A 23,795-nucleotide genomic window follows, 5' to 3' on the forward strand; every position below is an offset into this window, starting at 1 on the left:
CCTCTCTCTGCCTCCTTTCTCTTTTATGCGCCACTGGTACGCTGTAATTTCCAGGCTGAGTACATAGCCTTTGTTTCCATCGCTGTGAAGGATGAGGCATGTGTGCTGTTTGAAAAAGGTGCTCAGGCTGCCGGAGTTGTAATTACAGAGGCTGCCTCATGCTGGGCTTTTAGATGGGGGGGGGGGGGGGTTGTTGTGGTCGGCAAATTATTAATACAAAATGAATTATTTCACTTAGCCAGGCTGAAAACAAAGAGGGTGAAATGAGAGTTACACCTGAAAACGCTGGGACAATGAACATCTTGTAGTAGGGGAGATGATGATGGCGTCATCTGCATACAAAGCAACCTTCGTCGGTTCAAAAAAGCCCAACCTGGCAGCGCTGCTTATTCCCAGAGATGCGCAGGCAGCCATTTTCTGTGGTTAAGTGGCCTACATAGTGAATCCACGCCATCTCTCATAAACCGGGACGCGTATCCCCTGATGCATAGGGATGAACAATCAGCCTGACAGGCAGGTAGTTACTCCTTCTTAACCCCAGCTTGTGCTGAGTGAAGCAACAGAACGCCCCCCCCCCCATTATCTTTCTCTCTCCTTCTCCTCTCCTTCTTAACTCTCTCATTCTCCCTTTCCTCCTACCCCTTGCACACTCCCTCTCTTCATTATTCCCTTTCCTGTCTTTATCCCCCTCCTTTCTCTACTCCTATTCACTGGCTCCCTCTCGCTCACCCTCTCTATATCTCTCTCTACCCAGAGGCCCATGTTTCCTTGCTTGCATTACACACAATTACTTCCATCCATCAATTATCTGCCTACTCCTCTTTTGCTACCCCACTTCCCTTTCTCTACCCTATGACAACAACCCCCCACCTTCATGCATGCGCATGTTTCTTTGCGACCCCCATCTCCAACCTCCCACCCCTCGGGGCAGCTGAGTGTACCTCCCCACACCCTTGTCCTCCTTCCCCTTCTTTCTCTTCCCCAAAAGCTTACCCCTCCTGCAGCCCCCCCCTCCCTCCCTCCCTATTATACCAGATGTCCCTAAAGTTTGGGTGAGGGTGTGCATGTGTGGAAAAGCCAGGAACAAAAGGACAGGGTGGTGGTGGGCTTGGGGGGGAAAGGGACGGCTGTGTGGAGTGGCGGCGGCGGCGGGGGTGGGGTGGTGGGGTTCGTCTGAATGGGCCAGGCCAGCTTGCCCTGGGCTCACTGTGTGTGCACAATAAGCACCATCGGATTAACAGCTTTTAACACACATGTACACACATACACACAAAACCACTCATCTCTCTTATAACCATTTCACACTGTAGCTGCATACTGGGAAAAAGCCAGTGTTTGGTGTGAATTAGTCAGAACTGGCCGCTGGACTGGTGTCTGTGACCCTACTCTCAGCTGAGATTTATGAAGGGCAAGCACTGCTATGCCAAATGCAGGAAATGTTCAGTACAATGTTCTTCTGCTTCACAGTAATAGCTGTTTGAACTCGTGGGCAAATTCAGCCTTTTCAATCTTGAATTCGGCTTTTCTTCAAAGGACAGATGCTGAAGCATGATTCAAAATGCAAAAGGTGCATTAACTTTTCCTTTGTTGACTGAATAAAGTAAATAAAGTTGGAATTCTGCACAACAATTACAGCACAGGAAGCAAAAGTGCTACCTTCAGTGCCACTTGTTTGCTGTATGGAGTGTGGGGGCTGTGACTTACGTTGGGAGGAGGCAGCGCAATCAAAAGAACTTCAATCTTTGACTCTGTGGACGAATCACAAAAGGAACGGAGCTTTTCAGCTGCTGGATTTCCCTGTTTAAATCCAGAGTTCATCACACTGCCAATTAAATGTGGTTTTATAAGTACTGAACTAACATTAAGTGCAGTGAGTGAGCATGAAAAGATTTGGGTTTGGTACATTGGTGCTGATGGACAGTTCGGCTCATGCAGGGAAAAGACAAGTGACTTTTGTAACCAGTTAGTTGTCAAGCCCTTAACGTTTAAAAAGTTTCTTGCCTCACAAGGTTCTGACAAGCTCAAATTATAGCCCGTGTGCGCACACAGAAATGTTTTTGGAAACTATTCCACTGTACTGCGTCCCGCTTCACAAATACACACTAAATACAGATGGCTCAACAGGCTGGTGTGGGCCCGTCTAACGGCCTGCATCAGCAGCGTTTAAATGAGCTAACTGCAACCTGTTCGAACCCTTCAGGCGTGAGAATGGGGGTCCTTAACTCCCCCACCACCACACCACCACCACCACGTGTCTACAACCTCACTGGGGTCAAACTGCCAGGGCACAGGGCTGCCCTTCCTGCCAGACCTAGTTTATTGAGATTAGGAGGAGGCGGACGCCCCAAGGGGAACCTCTGTGCATCAGTCTGGGGGAGGCCAGCTGGTAATCACACTTAACACAGGAACGGCCCAATAGCCAGCATTAGGAGACGTCCAGACAGCACGACAAGACCAGACACGCCCATTTGATGTCTGTCCCGGACTGGGTGTTAATTACTTCTCACCATGAAACACCAGTCCACATTAACTCCATAACTATAAAGAGGATGGGATCAGGGCCAGAGGGAGAGGAGAGTGAAAGGGTGTTTGTGTAGATCCTCTGTGTTTGGTATGGTTTCCTCTTGGGCTTTCGACAAACTACACACTACGTTGGTTCAAGTGTGTTACATCTTGAGGGAGGCAGACTGGAGTGAATGAGGGAGCAGCAGGCATCAACAGAAGGTCTGCTCCTGCTTGTCGTCAACAGCAGATTACTGTCACTTCATCAGAAGGAGCTAGAGCGAAACAGTTTTATAAAAACCTGGAAGTACCAAGGGAATGGGCAGGAGGCTGGGGAGGTGACAGTGCGTCGATGTATTCCCCAAGGCTTTACCAGATAGTCTGGCAGGATTTAGCATGCGTGAGTGAGAGGCTGCCCTCACTTTTGCACACAATAACGTGATGACTGAAAATTCTCTGATGAAGAATCCGTCTCCACCTTTGCACATCTTGAGGGATAGAAGAGCAAAATAAACCATGGAACGTAGAAAGTGGTAAAGTGGAAAGTGTGGAATTAGATATGGAAAGACACAGGAAAGAAGGAGAAAAAAATGGGGTGAGTGGGACGGAGGGGTGAAGTTAAACAACAAGCAACCACCAGAGGAGTCAACAGCCAGATAAGATGCAAGATGGGCTTTAATTCACCAACCTTATCACAGCTTTATCTTATCTGTCCCCTTGCCTTTCAACCTGCGTCATTTCTGCCAAAAAAACAATGCAGGCTTGTGTTGAGGCTTTTAAGTTTGGGTGAGACAGAGTTACTCATTTTAGACCCAAAGCTAGCCAGCAGGAGTGTCTGAGTGAGTGGTCAATAATTCCTCTGCCAGCCACGAGTCTCATGTTTCTCCCCTTATGGCCAGAGTTGAAATGCAGGTCTGTGGAGTGAAACTGACACACCGACCTCCGGAGGTTAACGGTTAACGTCTTAATTTGCCACGATTGCCGGTTTTTAGTCTTTGACTAACGTCTTGACAAAACATGCATCTGCAATCAAACCAGACCTGCCCTCTCTCCTCAGTTATTATTTACTTGATTTGCCTAATTTTCATTCATCAGGTGCAGTAGCGTACATGTTGCATTTTGAAAACAAAAAACATGCTAACACAGGCAAAGTCAAGACATCAAGACATCATCCACCAAACAAATGCACGCAAGATATAGCAGGGTGATCAGGCTATCATTCAAGAGAACAAACCAAGCTTGCTAAGATGAGCAGATTGTGGCTCCACAGTCTGGTTTGGTAAAAGCAGAACTGCAGGCTGTAATGTTTACACACTCTCAGGCATAAAAAGGATGTTTCAGACTTGAAGGCTGCAGTGATTACTTTTCCTGATAGGAGAAAAGCCACCACTCATATGAGCCACAGTTCAATGCCAAAAAGGTCAATTCTGTTTTTTTGTTTTGTTCTTTCTGTTGGCAAAGGTTCTTCTTGGAAATGAAGGAACATGACAACAAAGCAAGGACTTGAATGCATTCAATCTTATTAATATCATTTTAAAGTGTCAGAGCAGTGCACGCCACCTCCCTCGTGCAAAATGTTAATGCAGAACAGGTTATAAAAGTTCACGGATACACAAACAAGACCCAATGTTCTGTTAAGACAAATAAATTCAAGTATTCCAGCTGACATAAGGCCATGTTCCACAGTGCCTCCAAGTGAATGAACTGGAGTACAGTTAGACTACATTACACAACATCAGCATCGAGAAGCATGGCTAGTCTTGCTGTAATAGCCAGTGGAGCCTCATATCTAATGCATAACTGCCATAATCCAGAATAAGCGCGAGAGTTCACTTCTTCCTGTAGGCATCTGTGCTTGTACACACGCGTAACAATGTTGTAATTTGCATGATCTCTCCACTTTGATTCTATGAAGCTGTAACATGCCACTTTCACAGGGTGCGTCCCCAGCCCCGGTTAGACGGCAACAAAAGAAACGTGAATGACTAGGGACGACTAATCCACGTATCAAAGGGGAGAGGAGGGGACACTCTACAAGACACACTGTGCACTGTTTTCACAGTCAGACTAATTGCACCTCGTGTCGCTGGAAGAGCACTGATTTAGCACTCGGAGGAAATTAAAATGAATAAACACAATTAGCCGTGATAGTCCATGAGCCAGACCACCAATCGCAATCGAAAGGGTGGGCAAATTCTTGTTGCTATTTTATTATTCCTATATATGTCCAGATTATTAATTGGTATGATAACCTTCGCACAAGAGTAGCTTAACAATATTTATCATGCATTCACTATTTTGACCATAAAAATGCCATATACACCAATTATGGCCATTCTCCGATGTTGCACATTTCATAATTTGTGTGCCACTACTGATGATTTAGAGCGCCTTTGCAGTTGCAGAAAGGCCCTGCAGATGATATTTGTTTGCACCACTAGTTGGCGCTAATTCCACTGGGTGCATGAGAGAGCGAGGGGGAAAATATATATAGATATATACACATATACATCCAAGGTTAAGAAGGCTAAGATGTAGTGAGTAAAGATGACATTAACATTATAGCATATTACATCCATAGGTTTAGGGTTATTTAGGGGGAATTGGGGCATTGTTCATTTGGCTGACTGCAGAGAGGAAGAAACTGTTCTTGTGGCGTGAGGTCCTGGTCCGGATGGACCGGAGCCTTTTGCCAGAGTGGTGGGACTGGAAGAGTTTGTGTCCAGGGTGAGAGGGGTCAGCAGCAATTCTGGCTCTGGTCCTGAAGAGATGGGAGGCTGCAGCCGATCACTCTCTGGGCAGAGTGAATGACACGCTGCAGTTTGGCCTTGTCTCTGGCTGTAGCTGCAGCACACCAGACTGACATGGAGGATGAGAGAATGGATTCAGTGGTGGCAGTGTAGAAGTTCACCAGCATCTTCACAGGGAGGTGAAACTTCTTCAGCTGCAGCAGGAAGTATAGCCTATCCTCTGCTGAGGCTTCTTGGTGAGGGAGCTGATGTTCTGCTCCCATTGGAGCTCCTGGGAGATGGTGGTGCCCAGGAAGCAGAAGGACTCAACCAGGGTCGCTGTAGAGTCACAGAGGATGACAGGGGGGAGGGCAGGTGGGTCCTTTATGAAGTCCACTATCATCTCCACTGTCTTCAGAGCGTTCAGCTCCAGGTTGTTCATGCTGCACCAGGACACCAGAGGGTCCGTCTCGCTCCTGTAGGCCGACACGTCCCCATCAGAGATGAGGCAGATGAGGGTGGTGTCAGCAAATTTCAGGAGCTTGACAGACTGTTGTCCAGATGTGCAGCTGTTGGTGTACAGGGAGAACAGCAGAGGAGAAAGGATGCAACCTTGGGGGGATCCAGTGCTGATGGTCCGGGTGTCAGAGACATGCTTCCCCAGCCTCACGAACTGCCGTCTGTCTGTCAGGAAGTCCGTAATCCACCTGCACATGGAATCAGGCACATTAAGCTGGGAGAGCTTGTCACAGAGCAGAGCTGGGATGATCGTATTGAAGGCAGAGCTGAAGTCCACAAACTGTATCCTGGCGTAGGATCCTGGGAAGTCCAGGTGCTAGTGGAGGGCCATGTTTACAGCATCATCTACAGATCTGATGGCTCTGTAGGTGAACTGTAATGTCCTTAAGGTGGGTCAAGACGAGGCACTCAAAAGTCTTCATGACCACAGAAGTCAGAGCAACGGGTCTGTAGTCATTAAGGCCTGTGAGCCTTGTCTTTTTGGGAACTGGAACAATGGCTGAGGCCTTGAAGCAAGCTGGCACATGACAGTTCTCCAGTGAGGTGTTAAAAATGTGTGTGAACACCGGAGACAGCTGATTGGCTCAGTGCTTCAGGGTGGAGGGGGAGACCCCTTTCCCACTGGCCAAAAAACCCCGTTTAAACCCACAAACGCACCGACCCGCGTCAACCCGGGACGTCTGTCTGACTACCCATTTCTCCGACCATACATTTCTTTATTTTTGAGTCCATTAGTCCGACCTCCCATTTCTCCGACTTAAGTAGCCCTAACCCTCAACCTTACCCTAAACCTAACCTTAACACTGTAGAATGGGTAGTCGGAGAAATGAGCCGTCAGACTTTTCAGTCGGACTGATGTATGCCCCCCCGTCGACCCGCGTCAAATGACTCGGCAAGCGACGCGGGTTAAAATCGCCTTCAATCGGCTCGGCTCTGATCGGCTTGCAGTGGAAACACCAGACCCGGCTCAACCCGCTAATTTATGTGATGACATTGGGCGTTACGTGATGCCACATCATCGCACCAGTCGCGTCTCACGTAGGCTACCAAAACAAAGCTCTGCTTGCATTCAAGACTGGGATTTGAAGATCAAAGAACACTGACCAAAAAAGATTGAAAAAAAAGAAGCGACAGTCTGTTTAACTGACATGTTGTGCCGCCGTGAAAGCGGGGGTTTATGCGGGGGTTAGACAGACAGACCCGGCTCATTTTGGTCAATGGGAAAGCAGCCAAATGCTGATTGTTAGCGGGTCGACCCGCATTTAAAAAACCTGCGTCGACCCGCTGATGTTAGTAGGAAAACGGCTAGAGTTTGGGCCTGCAGCTTTGCACGGGTTCAGCCGTTTAAACAGTCTCTTCACCTCTCCTTCTTTGATTTGATTTGATTTCTATAATGGAAGAGGCGTGAGAGGTGTGGGGGAGGGTGGCACTTGGGTGTGGGGCTGTGTAGGTGATCCAGGTTTGGAGGAGCTGTTGCTGATCGATGGCTGGTGGTTGGAGGTGTGGGGGATATCAGGTCTGTCCCATTGTCTTTCAAAGCAGCAGTAGAACTCGTTCAGGCTGTTGGCCAGGCGTAGGTCATTGACAGAGGGACACTTGAAATACTGTACTGGCAGTATGCTCCACATTATTTGTGACAGAAGGAGCAAGCTCTTTAGTTGATTTTAATTGTGTAAAAAAATATTTGTTTGTTCTTGTTATTGCATGAAAAGTAAAACACTCTAAAAACGTTGGCTATTTCATGTGTATGTTCTAATTTTTATCACATTTTCATTCACGTATTCCTGAGGTGAGTCTATTATTATTACAGTAGGGTCTTGATAAAAGGGAAAAACATCCTTGAAGTGATTTAGGCACCCTGAGTGGTCAACAAACAGCATAATACCGAACAAGCGCTATACACAGTTTTCAAGTTTCCACTCTACTGGTCCACCTATTCAACACATGAAAACCACCACTAAGCTACCTGTTTGCAATGGTTATCATGCCAAACTGTTCACTAGAGATGTCTACCAAGTCAAAAAAACAAACTAGAAATTGCCCACCCGTTCGATTGCGGGAGGCCAATTTTGGGGTCTTGGCTCATGGACTATGAGTGCAACAGCGCCTCTGCACAGCGCACATTTCTCCCTGTCTCTCCACGACGACAGTCACTTCAGAGCAGCTGTTATTAACTGTGTTGTTGCGTCAAGTGGTTTGCGGCTAATTGTGAAGCACTTGATGGCACCAAAATGCTCCAAATTTGGATGTGAATGAAATTAACAGGGCAATGGGTTGGGAAAAAAAAGTTGGATAGTAGACTTGGATGTCTGGAACACAGGCTTATGAGTAATACATGTGTTAAATGTATATTGTTTGCTGATTAATATTTTGGTCTCCTTATGTGGTTAAGTATTCATACCCTTTCTGATTAAACCATGGCATGATTTAAAGTAGTAAAAGTGGGAGAGTAATTAAAGAGATAAGTGTTATTAATCATTTTTATTGCCACAGCATTTAATATTTCTGTGGAATTCAGTGGGGTATGTGTGACTTTTGGCAGTGGCGGACTTTTAGACATGTGTTGCAGTTTATTATTTTCAGTGAAGCATTTGCAAAGTCTCAAGGAATAAAAAACTCTTGAAGGATCAAGAGTTGTGTTTACTTTGTGTCATTGCTCAATGGTGGAAGTTGGTTTATGTCACAATGTCAAACATGCACTTGTGAAATGTGAAAAACCCCAAACCACCCAAAAAAAGAAGAAAAAAAAACACTAAAGTCTTTCAAACACCGGGAGTAAAGTACATGACTTTGAATGGCTTACAGCCAGTCTGTCAGGCCTTAAGCTATCTAGAATCTCCCTCTGTGTTCCCCTTTGATCCTGTCACAAATGGACAGAATACACCCGACTGTTGAGGTAGGGGAAATAAAAGAAAACAGCTCAGAAAGTAATAATTGCAAAGGAAATGAATTTCAAAACCCCAAGGAGGACACTTCTCTGAGACCTCCGTACTTGGGGGGGAAGAAAGAAAAAAAAAGGCATCATATCCGGGGCACAATTCAATTAGCTTTTCTTCCAAGTGTAGTGAAAGGAGCTCCGGGGAGAAATCAAAAGTTTTGTCCAATAAAAGAAGTTTTCAAGGATGTAATGTTCTCGCTGCCCCCTCCCCTTCCTCCATTCTTCATTACCACTGCTTACAAGCTTGCCATTCACAAACGCATCGATCTGCTTTTTTTGTGTTTTGTACAAAAAAGAAATAAGTAGGCAAAATGAAATGAAACAGCACCTTGCTGATGCTGCTGTGACAGAAACGCCAGTCACGCTCAACCAACTGTGCCTGGCAGCTTATCCTTGGCATTTTCATTGCCTTTTGTCTTTCTTTGCCCAGTTACTTGACAGTGATCAGGGGTGATAAATTGTTCAATTAAAGACACATTAAGAATCCAGAACACACTTGACGCACAAGCCTCCCGGTGTACGTGTTGTCCAATTACTCTGAAGGACAAGACTCCTTCTTGCTACTGACAATCAACATGTGACTTTCATCATAAGACAAATGGGTTTATTTATTCAACCGAGCAGGCTGATGGAATACTGGAATACAAGACTGATGAGTTGGAGTTAAACAAAAAAGGGGGGGGTAAAACCTGAATTTCAATTACAAATGGAAATTGCATTTGGAAGAATCTGTCGTTTTTTCGATAATGGCAGAAACAGAACAGAATACATGTTCATTTTCCACCAAGTTTGAAAGACAATGCTCACTAAGGTGTGAAATGACAACAAAATGCAATATACACCACTGACTATAGGTGTAACTGAAGGCCTTGTCCTCCAACCCCCAAGCCTCAGTGCAATTAATATCCCCCTGGCTTGAGTCCACTCTGCTTTCTTGTGGCTGAACTCTGAACTCCCTCAATTTTCAGATACTTCTGTTATCATATTATTGTTATTATTTAGTATTATTTTGATCGATGTAAAAAGCAAGAACAACAGTGCCCCCCCCCCACCCCCCAGTAAATGAAATGCATTGCTACTTTTATGCATCTTTTTTTGGACTTGCAGTTGCTGTTGGGGTGTGAAGGAGGGAGGAAAGGAGGGGAAGGGGGAGGAGGTGGTGTTGCCCGGGGAAGGTTTAGCCTTAAATGTTCTGATAAAATTAAGATCCATTGCAATTCAAATTGGACTCACTTGACTTACTGTAGCTTGCTTAACAAAAGAAGAAGAAGAGGAAAAAGAAAAGCAGGACTGTAGCCTGGAGCTGTATCTAAACTTTCTAACTCAATAAGACAAAAATTAACTTCTCAGGGCTGAAAATTAGCCTTAAATAAAAAAGGAGGTAATGCTACAAATTTTAAAGGATTTTGTGTAAACATCAGGAAAATAACTGGCAGGACCTCTTTTATAATGCATGAAAAACAAGAGAACTTCAATCAATTACAGTAATAAACACAAAGCCGACAACTAGGCTACCCTACACACAACAGACAGTACCCTGATTCTCCATTATGGAACATTAGATAAAAACATAAACCAAACAATTAGATTAATAATAGTGATTTTCTTCCATTTTCACTAGTAATCAAAAGTCTTATTCTTCTAATCGTTTTAGGCTGTTATTTCTCTCTAAAACGACTGATGAAAGTAAGTTTACTCATCATGCCAGCAGAGCATGCTCACTTTCAGTGACAGAAAACTGCTTATACTATTCAAATATGTTTTAAAATGCAAAATGGTTTCAGCAGTTGAGTTGAAAAAAATCTAAGCAGAATGGAGGCTGAGTTTTTGATGTGTGTGTCGAGAGGAGAGAAAGAGAGAGGGGGGGTGGGGGGTCCTGAATTTTGGAAATCTTTGAAAGCGCAGACTCAGGATCGAGATTTTGCACTTCTGTCTGGATCCCGAGTGGGAAATCTAAGTTTAACTAATAATACTAATAAAAAAACAAACACCGAACAAATATGGGACACTTTAAGTTTGCCTCTGAAACACATTCAGCAATAGATACCTTTTCCTTTCTCCCTCTCTCTCTCTCTCTCTCTCCAAACGTACTGAGGTCTATTTGCTTGAACACCCGCTAGATAAAACGGTCCAGCCTTGCAGCACAGATGAAAATGGATCTTTCCGCCCCTCTTCAAACTTTTTTTTAAATTTACCACTGAATATCGCTGGTCTGCTCTTTCGAGTGATACAAAAAGTGTTAAAAGAGAGGAAAAAGTTGCGAGCACTTACTTCCACAGCGTGAGAAATGTACCTCCGAGACTACCCCCCAGTTGGTTTACGGGGGGACAGCTTTTTAAAAAAAATCCGTATTCTCCGTGGGTGAGCAGTCGTATTCCCTCAGAAAATAAACAACTTTCCTCGCATCCCCGTTAGTAGAAAAACCGCTATATTCCACTTTCTCCAGCGGCAGAGCAGTCACTTGTTAACGGGGGGGGAGCGAGTATAAAATACTGCTATTATTCCCCGTGCGTTTGTATTCCTTTCTCCCCCAGATCAGACGCTCCAAGCCCCGAAGCTCCTCAATGAAAGAAAAATAAAATAGCCTATAATAATCCGTGCGCGACACCGCCGCGCGCGGATCTCCAGTTGTAGCCTATATCTCTTTATTGGTGTCTCTCGTTATCTCCGCGTACCAGGTTTGGATTCCTTTCTTCCTAAATCCACCTCGTACGGACTGGGGGTGGGGAGAAAGGAGTCAAATACCCCCCCTCTCTCTCTTTCCTCCCTCCCCTCCACAGCGGGGAAAAAATACGGAGCTCTGTGCTGCGTTCAAGCCGCCTCATAAACTTCCGTCTCTTGATTTCTCCTCTGCCGTAAATCCTGCAACTTGGTGCGTTCAGGTGTACGTGTGGTCGAAAATCATAACACAATGAGGCTCTGTATCGAAAAACGGAGTTACTGTGGCCGATCTTGTGTTTTATAGTTCAACCTGCGCCCCGGTGGCAGAATGAAGAGGGGGCAAATATACGGAGCAATCATGCAAGGACACGAGCCTCTTAGAAGAGGATTGTGCGTGTGAAAATGTAGGCTACTGGGGCAAAATTGGGTTTTCACATTTGTAAGGATCCTGTTTCAAATTTTGTGTAACGTTACTTTGAGTAAGATTTTTCTTTCTTTTTTTGTCGTTTGTTTGTTTCACTAACATCTCAACAGCGATCTCATTTACAAAAGCAAATGGTTCACACATCACCTTTTCCTACCAAGGACTTTTAGCCTAATAGCAAAAAAAAGGCATGCTTTGTAGTAAAATATGCAGTTTTCGCAAATTAATGATGTTATTTTTGCATTTAATTGCAGGCTGCCATACCCAGGATCCCCCTGGACACACAAACACAACAGTCAGCCTCTGTTCTGGTGAAATTTTGCCCCAAATGCTGAAATTGTTTTGCATTTGAAAAGCAGCCTGCATATTCTGCTGACTTCTCGGGCCATGTGATCCATTATGCATTTATATAATATAATAAAAAACATATTTTAATGCACTTGCAATGAGGTAATGATATCAGGATGGTGTAGTTGCAGTGGCATCATAATTAAAGCCATGACAGAAAAGGTTACACAATGTACAGTTTGGAAGACTTGCCATGCCAGCTAAAATACAACACAGACACGGTTTTAACATGATCATAATTTGGAAATGTTGCTTGGTTCTAATTATTTCATGAATATTTATTTCTTTCAAGCTGTCACTCTTCCGTGAAGATGTCCTGTTTGTCCTTGTTTAGAATTTCAAAATGAACCTGATTAGCATTTATTAAAGGAAAGAAAAAGAAAAGAAAAATATTTCCAATGCAACTTATCTTTCAACAGCAAAACAAAAAACAAAAGGAAGTCTTACTTTAGTGACAGCTCAACTACTTTACTCTCATTGCTTTAAAGCAGAAGTAAGTGATATATTTGTGTTAATATAAGTCTTAAATAGTTATATCTTCCGACAGCAATCACTTACATAGAGTGTTTGGACCGAAACACGGGTCTCTCAGTCACTCTGCTCTGCTCTGAGCCGAGGAGAAAACATTTATCGTATCCTACAGTTTTTATCCAATGAGGAGAGAGAACGGCATGCAGGGATGCAGCCAAGGGACGCCGTGAATGTGGTGACGTAGGGACGAGGACTGTTATGGTGCGTTCAAGGAAACTCGTAACTCGTGTTTTTCCGACCTGTGAAGTCATACCAGTTCAATCTGGTGCGAGTTCACGGGTCGGAAGTTACGAGTGGCCGTTATAGTGACTTTCACAGGTAAAACAGGTCGGAAAAACACGAGTGGGTTGCCTGGAACGCTACAAAGTCGTAAGTTGTGACTTGAAGCTGTAATTTACGGTTTCAAAAGCGTACCTGGAACGCAGCATTAGCCAAAACGACTGGATCGCTTACTTCTGCTTTAAGTGAGGAGGGTTTTGAACCTGGGCTTGAGTTGACACAGCAGCTCTGATTGGTCGGTAGGATTTGAATCTCAATAGAGACAGCTGGTGTCCACTTTGTCCAGCAGAAAGGGACTGTTGACACATTAGTCAACTGACCCACAGTTGGTTACCACTAACCGGCATGCAGTCACATGTTGATATACCTTTGATTAAGGCCAATTAAAGTTCCTTCCCTATTTTATTTTGATCCAAAATCCAGAAGGTAGAAGAAGTAACTGACTGATTCTAACATCTCCAAGCCACTGTGGCCTCTCAACAGAAAAATAAACTTGACTGCTTCAAAACACCTTCAAGGAGCATTAACGACCGTTGTGTGATGGAAAATTGAAGGAGATGAAACTGAATTAGACAGTGTTTGGAACTTATACTTTATACGGTGGTACATCTACTGAAAGGCCTCTCCTGCCCAATTGAAGAAGGAACAGCAACATATTTTCTGTTAACTTTTCAAGGTATGCAGGCACAGGCCTTTTTTGAAAGAAGGAAAAAAAACGAGCCATCTTTGCTGTGTGTTGGCAGAAAGCCATTCTGTGCCACAAGCAATCCTCCACTGCCCTCTCTCTGCTCTTTGTTTAAAACCCAGCGTGACATGTAACACACCATACGGAGGTGTGAGGGGTGTGAGGTGGAGGAGGATGTGGGGGGGCTGATCAATTTAGCTGGCGAGTAAAAAACATGCATTTACCTTACGTAAATATCTCCCTTGGACTCTTACTCACACTACAACCCCTTATTTAATCAGGCCGGTAAATCTTAGCGGCAACCCAGAGCTCTCGCCGCCATTCCCCTGGTGGCGTGAGCCTTAACATGGTAAATTTCACTCGGGTAAGGAAATGCGCTCAGTGGCCGAGTCTAGCGCTTCGGAGGGATAAAAAGAGCACTTACTGCCTGACATGTGCAATCCATAACAGAATAATGAGACTCCTCCACACTAGGAGCTCTCTTCCCCTGCCCTCCCTCTCCCTCTCCACTTTTTTTTTTGTTTTCCTTGTGAGTGTTCATAAACGCCATGTAAATTCAGAGAGCGGAAGACGTGGCAAGTGCTTGAGGGAACGCGTTTAATCGTTTGCTTCTTGTTAGCAAATCATGTAACAGCATGTACTGTGTGAAGACGCTCCAAACGACCACTGAACCTTGGTGGAAACTACTGGCCTCCTTCTGTCAGCTGTTATGCTTCCAAGCAAAGGTGGTCCTCATCACAATATCTGCTTATCACTGTTGTCCAACTGACATGGAAGGAAAAAAGAACATCTCAGGAAAGCAGAATGTTTAACAGAAGCAGCTCATATTTTTTCATGTTTTCAAGAAATGGACTTGGAGACATAAAATTCACTTTTTACTACTGAGAATGTCTACATTGCTCATATGTAACAAATATGCAGATTAAAACAGAATGTGGCTCCACCGGTATCGTTGTGTGAGCGTTTTGCTTTGGACAAGTTTTCTTTGCCTCCAAACATGGTTTCTTGCCAGGAGCAGATGGTGTTGAGGGTCACTTACAGGTCTTTATCTCTAACTTCCTTCTATTCTTTAATATTTATAATCGGTCATAGCAATAAGTTAGTATGAAGTCTCATTTTCCGTCACTGCTTTTTGCCATGTTAAAATTATTGCATTACATGTCTATAACATTACACCTCTTATAACCATTTCAAATGAGCCCCACTTTTCAGTGGACAGAACTCCCTCATGTGTTAACAGGGTTTTTACTGCTGAGTTGCAGTAAAGGTTTGGTCTCATTTCCCATCATTGGTGTTTCTGTTGTTTATTTTGTTGTTATTCAGCTCTGCTAGTTTCTCTAGCTTAGCAGTTACAAATGACTAGTCCCCTGGCCTCTCTGATCTGTGTGTCATAGGTTTAGTAATTCATCTGTCTCCTATACTACAAAATGATGCATATAATGAGAGTTATTAACTTCCTGTTATAGAGGCAAAGTTCAGTGTCCCCTGGAGTTCCCAAACACCTGGGAAACCGTCAGTAACTGCAGCTGTCAAGAGGTGTAACTGTAATGAAAAAATTCATTTGTTGACAATATTTCTTGTTGTCTGGTTGATGTTCTTTTCCTTTAATGAGGGTTGTTTGAATAAACTGTATGAACTGATGAACATCACACACTGTATAAAGGAAAGTAGATTTTGAAGTAGAATTTGAACTGTTTGTTTGCACATGTGAACAGACAACAACGGCTACATGACCATGTCTGGATTTAAAGCAGAAGTAAGCGATCCGGTCGTTTTGGCTAATGCTGCGTTCCAGGCAGGCTTTTGAAACCGTAAATTATAGCTTCAAGTCACGACTTACGACTTTGTAGCGTTCCAGGCAACCCACTCGTGTTTTACCTGTGAAAGTCACTATAACGGCCACTCGTAACTTTCGACCCGTGAACTCGTACCAGATCGAACTGGTACGACTTCACAGGTCGGAAAAACACGAGTTACGGGTTGCCTTGAACACACCATAACGTCTTGTCAGCCGATGGAGTTAGCAGTCCCCGCCCTCGTCATGGATCTATTGGTCCTTGTCCCTACATCACCACATTCACGCGCAGCCCTTGGCTGCACACACAGCCCTTCATGCTGTTCTCTCTCCTCATTGGATAAAACTTGTAGGATACGAGAAAAGTTTTCTCCTCGGCTCAGAGCAGAGCAGAGGGACTGACAGACCAGTGTTTCGGTCCAAACACTCTATGTAAGTGATTGCTGTCGGAAGATAGCACTATTTAAGACTTATATTAACACAAAAATATCGCTTACTTCTCCTTTAAGGACCAGTCTCACCATCAGTGGGTTTCCAGTGTTTGAGAGAGACTGCACCTTATTCCACCAAATTGCGAGACTTAGTCTTCATCTCTGTTTGTTGATCATTGCTGATTATTGAAGATGGTTCATTTTAATTTGACAGCACTAATAAAGCACTAATAAATTCTTCAAATCTTGATAAGACTTGATAAGTACTGCAGACACCCTAACTGAACCTGTTGTAGAAACTCCAACTCAGAGACGAGGCACTCTCTGACCAGTGGTAAAAATATGATCACTCAGTCATTCAGCCAGTCAGTCAGTCAAGGACATTTTAGATTATAGGGCAAGCCCTGCTGTTGTGGTCCAGCCAAAAAGGTGAGTAATGGTAGTCTGGCTAAAGCTCGCCTTAAATATGTCACTGCTTTTACATGTATAAAAGCAGGAAGCACTTGGTTTGACAACACTAGAGCAAAGTGATGCAAACTTTTTTTTTTTAAATATTTTTTGGCATTTTTGCCTTTATTTGACAGCACATAGTGATATAGACAGGAAAGGGGGAGGCAGAGAGAGGGGGAATGACATGCAGGAAAGGTCTGCCCAATGCGGGATTCGAACCGGGGACGCCTGCGTTGAGGACTGTAGCCTCTACATGGGGCGGCCGCCTTAACCACTGCGCCACGCACCGCCCCCAAAGTGATGCAAACTTGTCAACACAGTCAAAGTTTAGGTTGACCAGATTTTCACAAATACTTACAGTTCTTCCTTGCCCCCTTTCCCCGTTTTTAAATCCATGAGAGACAGTTAAAAACTAATGTCATGTCTTTTCCTATTGTCTTCCTGCTCCCCTCTGTTCATCAATGTCACCCTTAGGGGTTGAGGCACAATCACCCCCGATAGGAGCAGGCCATCGCTCACTCTGTCCCTGGAGGCGACAGCCCACTTACTGCCGGCTCGCGCTCAAATGGAGGACATTTCATCACCCCATCGAAAACACAATTAAAAACACGAGCACGCGGCAGTTGGCAGCCCTCGAGAGCTACCCCCCGTCGCAAGTTTAGTTACCGCGAGTCTGCCTCACCCTCTCGGATATTTACTCTCCCTGTGATTGAGTGTTTGTCAGCTAGGTTGGGAAGTGCTATGTGGTGTTTTAGTGCAAACAAGACCCTGGAAGGAAAAGAGAAAGTGGACCAGTGCTTGACTCTCGGCTCTTTGGGAGACATTGGCCACCTTTGGTGAACGTAATAGTTTCAACAGTTTGCTGCTAAGTGACTGTGTTCTGGGCATGAATATTTTTTCTAACTTCCCCAGAAGCCAAAATGGAGGACAGTGTGCTGGGATTTGTGGTGATGGGTGGTTTGCTTTACACACACATACTGTACACACACACAGAGATACAGCAGGCAGGAACAGCGGCAGACTGACGGCTATTAGAGTGCAACAATGCTCCCTCTTATCTCCCACCACGATAGAGATCTACAAAGAGCTTGAGAGAGATTATGAATTCATTACCTTGATACACAAGTGAGCATTGCAACAGACAGGAGTCTGAGCATGGAGATGGGAGCGTGGTGGGTGTACTGGGAGGGGCAGGGAGGGGAATGAGATGAATTACATGCTTCTGATAGAGAATAAATCTGTCAGCTTTCACTGCATTTTTGGGAATTTTTGAGCTCCTCAGATAGCATCTTGCACATGGAGCACTGCTCTGTGAAACTGACATGCAGATACGCTTACCAAGCACATCATTAGGAACGCCATACTGATAGCAGGTAGCGCCTCCATTTGCTTTCAATAGAGCCTCATTTCTTTGTGGCATGAATTCCTCACAATTTTGTAAATGTTCCTTTGAGACCCTCCTCCACGTTGACATGATTGTATCGCAATTACTGCAGATTTGCACTTTCATGCTGTCAATCTCCTGTTTTACCTTGTCACAACGGCACTCTACTAGACTCAGATCTGGTGGCCAAATTCATTATCATGCTCTTGAAACCAGCAAGACTTCTGCTTTTTGGCATGGTGGGTTATCATGCTTAGAGGAGCCGTTAGGATATGGTAAACTGTGGCCATAAATGGATACACAGGAACAGTCAAATGTTGAATTATTGGTATCAAGGGAACCAAAGTGTGCCAAGAAAACATTGCCCGCACCATTACACTACCATCACAACCACCACCAGGCTAGACTGCTGACACGCGGCAGGTCAGGTCCATGGATTCATGCTGATGACAACAAGTTCTGACCTAATCCGTCTGTTTCAGTAGACATCCAGATTCATCAGACAAGGTTACTTCCTCAACTGTCCAATGATGGCGATCACACCTCTACTGCAGTCTCAGATTTCTCTTCTTGGCAGACAGGGGTGCAGCCCAAATGTGGTCCGATGACCTGTTGTAGCCACTGCTCCTCAAGATTCAACAAAGTTTATTCTGATTGAAGAGTGATTATGCAACGGAGTAATCATTAGTTTAGTTTTTGTGCACCTTCCTGAGGTGAAAAAAAATATTGGGTCAGTTGTGCAATAAAATCCCAGGAGATCAGGAGTTTCAGAGGTACTCAAAAAAAAACCCCATCAGGGACCAACCATTATGTCAAATCATCTAAGTCACTGACATCACTTTTTTTTCTATTTTGATGTTTGAACATTAGTTAGAGCACCTGACCTGTATCTGAATGGCCTTGCACTCCTTCCACATGATTGAATAGCTGATTAAGCAGATGTATTAGGTGTTTCTAAGGTGCTTGCAAGGTTACAATTTTACCTTCTAACAACCGAAACAACATCTTGATGGGTTTCTTTGCTGCTCGGTTGTGACATTAACTGGAGTGTTTTGTTATTCCGTTTCATTTCTTCCATTTCTCCCATTTCTCCCACTACTTCAAAGTAGTTGTTATTGGAAAAAGCAGCGCAACATCTGAGATCAGAACTTTGTGATTTCTGTGACATCTGACCACTTTGTATGCTTTTGAAGCTAACAGCCATGTGAGAAAAATCCCATTTCTGTGTATCCAATCTGTCATTTAACTCATCCTGCCATGACTATGTGATAAGAGTCTTTTCTAGTCTAACACAAACAACAGCCTTTGTGGGGAAGACATAAGATAAATGCTTATATTACAATGTTATGTGTTACAATAATGCATTAATGCACTATAACCATCTTGGAGGGCTGTTCTGTAACCAAACACACTCATTGCCTGTCTTTCTCCTTTCAGCGCTTATGCATTTCTTTTGACCAGCTCCATCTCAATATGGCTTTTCTCTCTGAGAGTGTTTTCCCTCCAGCTCTGTTGAACTTAGCTGACATTTGGAGGCAGGTGAAAGAGTGCAGCTAAATAAACCAAAGAATCTCAGAGCAAGAGTAAAAGAAAAGAAGAGGAAGGCAAAGACATGGACGGAGAGGGAGTGTTTTGTGTTACCGTGTTTAACTGCAAGTCTCATGAATCCCATTAAACTGACAAATGTTGTTTTATACGGTGCCCGCTGCCGCTTGTACTGTACATTTCAATTTTCAAGTTGGCATTCCTGAGCAGACGGTCCATTTAACGGTGACTGCTGTAAACTGGAGACGATTTCATTTGTTCCTTACTGGTGTGTATCATGTATTGGCTTAGACCTTTTATCACACACTATATATCAAAAGTCATATAAATACTTGATGTTGATGTCCCCCTGTGACTATGTGTATAGAGGATGAATTTGTAAAACCTGTGAGAAAATCTGCTTTCCTTAATAAACTACTTATTTATTCTTCATGGTAAAGGAATTTATGTATTTCTGTCTGTCACTACCTACTTCAAAGTGGCAAATGTCATTCAAGAAATGTGCGTTAGTCTTTCAAATGCTGTGTGAGAGGATTCTCCACTTTTATGTGACAACCAGATTAGTTGAATTCATGAGTTTTGGTTTGAAATTGCCCGATGCAAATGTAAATTATTTGCGATCAGCATCACTGATGTAAAACTCTGGTAGCCGCAATTTAAAAGTCTTATTCCCTTATAATGCTCAATATTTCCTTGTTTTAGCTCTTTTACTGTGGATAAGTGTCTGTAATGATATAGCACCATATCTATCAGCAAAGTTGGAAACACATCTTTGATTGTTTAAAGGCCTCACTTTCAGACTGTATGCTGTAAGTTGTGCGGTGAGGTTTTGTGTAGTAATATATCATTACTCTGTGTACACGGCGTGTGTATGTGTAGCGTCCCGTGAATATGCTTTTTGTACATGCATGAGCTTTTGAAGGATTTTTAATGTGCTGTGTGTGCACATGAGTCTTTCACTGTGTTTATTTTCACACACGTGTCTCACAATGTGTGTCATTGTATACAGTGTATACTGTATGTGCGTGCGTTTCAGTGCCTTTAATGTGCTTGCAGGTCACTGTGTCCGTAATGCTGTGTGCAGATATGTGCATGCCTTTCAGTCAGCGTTTGTGAATGCATGTGTGTATATACTGTATGTGCATGGCCTTCTACACTGAGGAGAGGCGGGTGAGGCCATGGAGGCCAGGAGTGATGAGTGATGCCAGAGGTGGTTTTCTACCAACCTCTCTGCTGGCTTGCTGGCTCACTAATGGCCTCCTCAGTGAGTTGGCTGACCGACTTGCTGGCTCTCAGTGCCTCTTGTCTTCCTTATTTGGTAGCGGCGGGTGGGGGATGGTGGCGGCAGGGTAGTGCATCGGGGAGCAGCGGTGCTCTGTTTACATGCGAGGTCAGGAGGTCAGCGAGGCAGAGTGCCATGGAGCAAACACAGATCACTTAAAGACAGTAAGAGAGCAGGCTAAGTCATCGTTTCATGGCCATCAGCTGGATGGATCGGGCAGATTTGCCGTAAAGGGGGGTGATGGAGTGTGTGTGTGTGTGTCTGTCCCTCTGTGTGTGTGAGAGAGAGCGGGGTAGATAACAGCACATACTTTAGTGAAGCCCTAGGAAAAAGGAGATAGGTTTCTACAGGTGAATTTCAGACACACATACACGCTCTGTTCTCCCTTTCCCCTCTCTGGCTCTGAGGCCATGGACAGTCGAGGGGATTCAGTATAAAGGAAATTAAAGGCAACCATCCTTATAGTTTTGCTCTTGTCCGCTTGACTGCCTGCATGGCTGCCTGCTTGCCTACGTTCCCTGGGCAATGTTTATGCTGTGCCCTGCCCAGGACAGAATAGATTCGCCCACACAGCACTGTGCTCTCAACCAGAACCTAAGTAAATCTGGCAAGCCCGAGCCACAGTCCCATTCACTCTCACTCCTCTGGATTAGGCCCCATGGCCTGGGGCAACACAGCAATGACTGCATTAATAGACCTAAGATAGCATCACTCCACCCACCCTAAAAATATATGTCTATTATATTAGGACACATCAGCAGGTTGGATATTTCTCATCCATCAGCTTCCTTAAAGGTTGGCTGGATAGTTTTGAAAACTAAGGCAAAACTTAAGTGCTGAAGTTTTGAGTGCCTGTGGGGTCTGAGCAGAGCTTCTCTCCCTCCCTCCCCTCCCAGGTGGTATGTACTGAAATGCTGTGTAAACATACGTTCAAACACAATGTAACAGGTTGTTAGAATAGATGGTTGAGCAGCACTGTAGAGGAAAGAAAAGAGAAATTAAGCCTGCATGAGTTCCAAGTTACAAAAGACTTGTCACTATGATACAAAACAAAAAGGGAGACCTTCAAAATGCATCACACTGAATAGTTTTCCACCAGTGCTGTGACAAAACTGCAATAAGCAAAACATCTTTCATTCCCAGATACCATGAAATTTCCTGCGCTGGCATAATCAAATTCATTACCTCCAAACTTGAGGTCAATTTACATTTCTTTAAATGCCGCTGCAAATAACTGGAGCGTATATAATTGAATAATCCCAATTTATTGCTGTGCCTTTGTCTTCTCTCTTTATGATGTATATTAGAGTTTCTGCTTGTACAGTAAGCGTGTGGCGAAGGCGCTGCTGTGATCAGGGTTGTGGCAGCTCGTAGGGCACATTATCCAGCCTGTCAAACTCTCAGTGCCACGCTACGGGCTAACACGGCTCTGTGAGAACATAGTGCCTCTTTACACCAGCTGTAAAGATTAGCAGAGCTTTGTTTAATTGTGCTGCTAACAACCTAGGAGCCACTTAAGAGCTGCTGCTCTCTTTTCCTTAGAAACTATCTTTAAAGCTCAGCCAACAGTTGCTGCTGCCTGTTCATTCAGGTGCAAAGGCCTTTGGGATTTGTCAGGTAGAGAAACCCACCCTTCCCTCCCGCAGAGACAGGCCCCTGCATCACCAACACTGACTGAGGCATTGCACCAACAGGTAAACATCAAAAAGAAATATCAAAAGATAACAGTTAAACCGCAACATGCAGACCAACAACAAACAAACCTTGGCGGGGGGATGAATAAAGAGTTTCTTTTCAACATGCAGTGCATCGTGATTTGGGTAAAATGCCTGATGTTGATTTTGCAATTTTAAGCCCCGCTTGTGGCCCTCAGGCCCAGTATTTCCACTTCAATCAATCAGACTGAAATGTTCTACACCAAACAATTGAATAAGTGACACATCAGCAAATTGACTCAAATGCCCATCCTTAGAACCAAATACACTATTTGGGGATAAACAAAATTAGCCACTATATTCAATGGGGCTTTTCATCCTCTTGAAGTGGATATCTCATTTTTAGGCAAAAGGAAACTTGCAAATTACACCTGCTGGTGAAGTGCAATCTAACACAGATGACCTTTTATTAGTGTGCCAATAGAGGGATCCTCACAGGAGGCTTAATGGTGGTCTTTGGTCTGTGAAGGACCCGGAGCAGCTCGACAAAATTGCCATCCTAGTTTCCTGGAGTAATAGTCAGGGAGCCTATCACATTTTCCACAGATATACTCTTACTGCGTTAAGGCCAATGGTGTGTTTGCATCAGTGATAACACACATCGAGGCCATCATTCCTATACATTATTACAATGTGAGACATATTACTGTCGTATAGAGGCTCTTTGGCAAAAGTTTTATCTGCATAATATTTCACACTCATCAATATGGAAGGCAATGCGAGAATGAGAGGCACCGGTGGTATTTTAATGTGCAGCGTTGGTGCAGTGTCATTACTAGCATAACTGACATTTTAATGTGCAATGTCTTTTATTCCTTGTGATGTGATTTCACTTCTTTAATGCATGGTGTTTATTTCAACTGGTTATTGCAGTTTTTATTTGCTTTCTTTTTTAATGTGCAATCCTTTTACTTTGAAGTTTTTTATTTGAACTCTTTTATATTGTTGGTTATTGTTGGTGGAAGCTGAAGCACAAGCATTTTATTGTGCTGGAAGAAATGTCTGTCCCTTTTAAGGCACATGACGATGAACAGGACTCAGCTAAACTACAAGATGGTAGTTGATGTAGTTATGTTTTAAACAGGCCTGTGATAGAGGGACTTTTTAAAGGAGACCAGTCACAGCAAAGGATACTTTGTGATACATTTTGATAAGAAGTGAACATAGAAATTAAAACACATTTAGAGGGGTGGTGTTTAGCTCAGTTGGTAGAGCACCCGCCCGCATGTGTTGAGGCTATTCCTCACTGCAGGTGACCCCGGTTCCGAGCGGCCCTATCCTGCGTGTCATTCTGCCCCTCTCTGCCTCCCATTTCCTGTCTCTCTCAACTCTCCTGTACATTAAAGGCAAAACATTAAGAACACACATTAAGAAGAAAAAACATCCAAAATGAAGGTTCTCTTAAAAAAAATTCAACTGATGTGTGATACAGTTTGTCAATAAAACCGTGGATCTAACAGTGGATCTAAAGCAGATGATCCTCCCTCCAGCTTGTTGAGCCCATGGTGGTCTACGTGTGCTATCTCACCTCTCCACTGTCTCTGCAAGCCAAATCAAGCAGGTCACTGAGGCCTCAC

The 23,795-nt window shown here is 44.0% G+C and overlaps 1 protein-coding gene across 17 annotated transcripts in view; it reads right to left on the reverse strand.

The window, feature by feature from the left end:
• The window catches only part of ptprsa (protein tyrosine phosphatase receptor type Sa), a 256,606-nt gene that overhangs the window by 184,974 nt on the left and 47,837 nt on the right, over positions 1 to 23,795 (reverse strand). For 4 of the 17 annotated variants that reach the window (XM_085774647.1, XM_085774643.1, XM_085774636.1 and 1 more), the window contains exon 1: positions 10,960 to 11,469. The exons of 11 other annotated variants lie outside the window; for them this stretch is intronic. The gene's annotated coding sequence lies outside the window, so the exon portion shown is untranslated. Of the gene's footprint in view, positions 1 to 10,959; positions 11,504 to 23,795 lie in introns of those variants that run through there. 2 more of the 17 variants (XM_085774639.1, XM_085774633.1) reach the window with 1 other exon arrangement.

The sequence above is a fragment of the Trachurus japonicus genome, chromosome 4, assembly GCF_045865225.1.
Source record: "Trachurus japonicus isolate A0001 chromosome 4, Traja_1.0".
Classification (NCBI taxonomy): Eukaryota; Metazoa; Chordata; class Actinopteri; order Carangiformes; family Carangidae; genus Trachurus; species Trachurus japonicus.